This window comes from Grammomys surdaster, unplaced genomic scaffold (assembly GCF_004785775.1).
Source record: "Grammomys surdaster isolate TR1022 unplaced genomic scaffold, NIH_TR_1.0 493, whole genome shotgun sequence".
In the NCBI taxonomy this organism is placed as follows: domain Eukaryota; kingdom Metazoa; phylum Chordata; class Mammalia; order Rodentia; family Muridae; genus Grammomys; species Grammomys surdaster.
In genome coordinates, this window is record NW_021604912.1 from 1,090,585 (window position 1) to 1,096,079 (window position 5,495).

A 5,495-nucleotide genomic window follows, 5' to 3' on the forward strand; every position below is an offset into this window, starting at 1 on the left:
CTTCCTTCCTTCCTTCCTTCCTTCCTTCCTTCCTTCCTTCCTTCCTTTCTTTCTTTCTTCCTTCCTTCCTTTCTTTCTACCTTCACAATAGAAATAGTGCTCTCTCTGGAGCAGGGCTTTGTTTATTCATTCCCTACAGAACCCCCAGAAAGTCTAACAGTGTTGGAGCACAGTAGGGATTACATAGATAGCTATGGAGCAAACAGTGAGTGATCAGAACAATAGACCTTGACTTAGCAATTTGGATCATCTCTCTCACGTTTTGAAGCTGCTTACAGATATGCTATTTCATATGAGATGTACCTACAGCCCCAAGAGATGACTAAACAACACTCTTCATTTCATGGAAGAGGAAACAGAAAAATCAAAGTGTTTATTTGAATTATCCCTAGTCACATAAGTAATATTCCAATCCTTGTGACTCAAAGCCCCACATTCTATATCATAACACATTGCAAATGAAGCTGTAATAACTTTTAGAGGTGCTCCATACCTAAACCAAGTGTTTTGGGAAACTTAGGACCACAGCATAGGAAGTAAGAGCAAAAAGAATTAATTTCTACCTTCTCAATTCCATGATGGTCTGAGGAAAAATTACAAACAAACAACAACAAAACCAACCAATCAAACAAACACAGTTGAGTGTGAATGCTGGAGATGCATCATAAGTTTTCATGAGCTGTACTGAGTTTTCTTGACTTGAAATGACTAAGGGAATCCCATGGACCCAGAACTAGATACTATATTTCCTTCCAAGAGCAGAATTTTAACTTATGCAATGAAACCTTATTTCCCAGCAAGGCATAACTCAGCAGCATTCATTCCTCCATCTCCCCTAGCTTCCCTTTCCCCTGGCCCACTTCTAAGGCATCAGAGTCAGTGTTTAGCTTTTCATGTTCAAACTCCAGCACTGCTCCTTGGTTTGCAGCAAGTTTGGATTCAGTCAAACTCCCTGGGCTTCAGCTCTTCCCAGAGTCAAATGAGATTCAATGACTTAGCACATGTGAGATATATTTCTTATGACCACAAATCTGGTAGCTCATGGCTGTTATGATTAACACTTCCATTGCTGTTTTTCTAAGGAAGGCCTGAATGTTTTTGCTTCACTCAGGCGTTATTTCCTTCCCTAGGACACTGTGCTCTGGAATTCATCACTACTTATGCAGACATCTTTTTTTTTTTTTTTTAGCTCTCTTCTATATTCTCAATACATTATTCCCTTTCACTGGAACTCTGAATATGAAAACAAGACTGTCTCTCTTTTCATAACTGGGCTATAACGCAAAATGAAAATTGCATTATAAAACCCAAAGAATTGGCTTGACAAGGAAAGACAGCAGATATTTTATAGTGGTATTACCAATGACTACATACCACTTTCTAATATCCCTTTAGATTCATGTTCCAGATGCCACCCACCTGTGACCTAAGCAGCATTTATTACATATCAATATGACAGTATTAACACTCTCAAAAAGGGACTACATGACTCAGAGTTGAAGAAACTGTGTTAGCCAGGTTATTTTCCATTTCTCAAATGGTTAAAATACATATATACATATTTTATAGCCAATGATAGGATTTAATATATTACATACTATATACCTTATATAATATATTAAAGTTTTATCATTATAATATATTCATATTATATACTATATTTATTATATTTCACATATTGTATATCACATATATATGGCTATATTTATTATATATTTCTATAATGTATATAATATGCTTATCACTAGCCATAGAATATACATACTAGTGAATTACCAATAAATAGAACGTTCTTTCTACTCTCAATCCTAGATATTGTGAAAAGAGATTTATTGGAGAGAATAAGTACACAGACAGACTATTACACCATACAAAATTTCTACAATAGGCCTCTGCTTATTTCGCTATGAGCCAACCAATAATAGAATACAAGTTGGAAACACTTTCTACAGTAGAAATATGAGAAGTTAGGAGAGACTCAACAAAGATACCATCTCATTAAATAGAATGTGCAAAGACACTGGGTGAGAGGGAATGATCTCTTGTGTGATGTTTATATATCAGTATGGCAGTGGTGTGATGCTTTGGAGGGGGACATGATAAAGGGTGATATGGACTATACCACAAAATGCAAGCAGTCTGTAATCTAGGGATTAAACATTAATCCTTTCACACAAAGAGTAGGGACCTTCTGCTTCATCACAATTAGTTATAGTGATAGAGTTCAGTGACTTATACTTTTCCCTCTTTGTACTGTACCCATAGCAGCCTCAACCTAACACCTCCTTCAAGACCATGCTGAAAGTACCGGGACTTCGATTTTCCTCTCAACACAAACTGGCATTATGTTAACTTTACATTTTACAAATCAACTCCCTCACTAGGCAAGTGAGAGTAACCTTGAGTTTCTGCGGTACACATTTTAAGCCACTGGACAAGGGAATGAGAATCTCCAGTTTTACAAAGCAATAGTAGAAACAGTGTTAAGAACTCAAATCAAGTGTAGGATTATACAAAATACCCTTAATGGTATTTTTAATAAATGTCTCTGCTGGTTTTGGGGAGCCCATTTATGTCTGTGTTAGACTTAAAATGGGACTGTCACATGTGTGTGAACCTGTGAGAAGAGCTAAAATTCTAGATATAATTTCTCTTGGATATGTGGATATGATTTCCTTTGGCTGATTTTGTCTTTGACCCATGGCATAAAACATTAAATTATGCCAAAGTTCCTAGCAACATTAGCCCTGTTCACATGTATTTCTTTTTGTTAAGATTCCTTGCATGTTGTCTTATTTTGTTTTCCATCCATTTGTATTTAATAAATGTCACCATCTGGGCTGTATTATTGGTAACATTATGCAAGAGAAGTCACATGACAGAGGTTCTGCAATTTCAAATTGATAAAGCCTTATCAATGTGCAGAAATTTGTTTGTGGGAAAGAAAGGGAAGTCAGGTTGAAACATGAATAAGGTTGAGACATACCAGGTGAGGTTAGACACACACACACACACACACACACATACACACACACACACACGCTCACACACACCACTCACATTATTAGAATAGGCATAAGATGGTAAAGGTATTTTTTCAGTGAATCGAAAGAAAAGCTGCAAACACTGTGGGTTGCTTTGGTGTGCTACTAACTGCAAGACACAACATCTTCACATATCAAATGGATCCACAGTCCAATGTTGTGGTAAAAGAAACCAATCTCAAAACATGAAGAAAAATACTATAACAACTGGATAGGTAAAACTGCGTGTTGTGCTATTTTTGCAGAAGATAAAAAAGGTGTCATGTGCACCTTGGCTCACAGTTTAGTACATTCCAAATACAAGAGCTGTAGATCACATAGCCTCAAAAACCCAGCAAAGGCATCCTTTTGAAAGAATTTGCAGAGCATTTTTATCCTTGCTGTCAACTGCCTTGGTGGCAGGGTGATAAATGCCGTTGAATTTGAGTTAAACAGACTAAATCTATGAAAGCATATTTGAGGGACTACTGAAGTCTGTAATAGTTCATCAACTCTCCACCAGAGAAACAATAGATGTGTATCAAAGAAAAACTGTAAGGAGGCTCAAGAATGTGGCAGAGTTACCAAAAAACCCACTCACTATGTCTTCCCAACATATCAAGTGATGCCCATCTTGAATGCAGGGTGCTGAGGCTTCTAATGCTCACCAGCCTCCAGCCTCCAGCCTCCAGCCTCCAGCCTCCAGCCTCCAGCCTCCAGCCTCAAATCAGGCCCCATCTCGGCCTTTCAACCTTGAACACTTTGGATTAGTGATGACAGGCATCTTTAGGACTCTAATTTCTTTTGACAGAAATGAATCTACAGATGACTTAACCTAAGATATACTTATGTTCAAGGAGACTTAGCATTCTACTTGCTTAAAGAATATCTCAGGCTCAGCCCAAGTGCTGGCAGAAACACACTTCTGAGGATGTCAGTTAAGCCTTGTAGATCTGATATGTGGCCAGAGCCTAGAGACCAGTAACAGTGATACCAGTAGCAATAGCAATGTTAATAATAACAAAGATGGATGTACCAGGCCCCATGATAAGTGCTCCACACATTATATCACAGTTGGAAAAGGTCTACACTCATCTTTATAGTACCTTCTGTATTCTGCAGCTATATAAAGTGGGTTCTCTACTCTCTCATGGAGTTTATCAAAAGAAAACATAATTGGAGACACAACAGGGCCAGGCTAATCATCTGGGCTTATGTCCAATGGACCTGGAAAAGAGACCACTCACCTGATCAGAATTCTTCTCTTTGAGACAGCTTCTGCAAGGTAGAATTTCCTTCTTCCATCCACTACAGCACTCTACCCTGGCTCAGAGAATCCTCATCTAACATACAGACATCCTGATGGGGAGACACAAAGTGTATTTTTAAAATTTAATGATAGGATCTTTCCAGTTAAACTGTCAACAGAAAAGGAGAGGGGAGAGAATAATGTAATGTATAGCCACCAGTTTCTAGTTCTTCCCACAGACTAAGTCATGCCTTACATCTTACTCACAGTTTGCAAGAGACAATTTGAAGCTTATAGAATTTAAGTCCCACATTGAAGGTTGAATAATAAGTATGAGGTGCAAGCAGGACATAGATATCTTACAATTAACTCTGCTTGCCTCAGAAGGGACATGTTAAAACATATCCATAATCTGCCAGTCACACCTCAATAAGGAAAAGAAAAAAATCTAGAGAGAGAAAGAAAACCAAAACCTAACAAAAGCTCTTTTCCTTTGACATTTAAACATTGTTTGTAAGAACTCACTGGTGGAAACTTCATGTGCTAACGTGAGCAGAAATATCCTGGGAGCTTGGTATTTATTTCAGACTTATCTCAAAAGGATATAGAGAGAGCAAGGGTGGGAGGATCATCTAATGAATAAGTGAGTGGGAGAAACCATGAAGAAAAGAGAGAGGTATAACTGTGGCTCTGATCCTTTCTGGGAGAAACTGGCATGCTAGTGGTGTGTGCACTGCAGCGAATGCATCTGATATACAGAGATTACTGTTTCATCAAAGTTGGTACTGGATCTGATCTTTCCATTTTCCCTCTTGCCTACAGAAACAACACTGGAAATTTCCAAACAAAGTTTTGCTTTTTTGTTTATTTGTTTGTTTCCTGTTTAAGTTACGTGTGTGGCTAAAACATGGAATTCCTTTGCTACCATCATTTGAATAGAGAATCTGTAGCCTTTGGAACTCAGCAGCTAACTGTGGAGGGGTCATGATGTAGACCTTATTCCCACCACCACTCATAATATAAGGAAGGTTTCACTATTAGGAAATTTCCACTAAAATAGACGTTTCTAAGTGACTTAATCAGGATATCAGTTGGAGAAGCCAAGTTAGGAATGCTATTGTAGTTCTTCTTTACTCCTGTCCTTTCCTTCTCTTCCTTCTCCTCTCTCTGTTATTCCCTCTTCCTCTTCCTCTTCCTCTTCCTCTTCCTCTTCCTCTTCCTCT

General features: G+C 38.1%; 1 protein-coding gene across 1 annotated transcript in view; it reads left to right on the forward strand.

The window, feature by feature from the left end:
- Agbl1 (ATP/GTP binding protein like 1) overlaps positions 1-5,495 on the forward strand; it is a 739,063-nt gene that overhangs the window by 699,665 nt on the left and 33,903 nt on the right. The window lies entirely within an intron of this gene.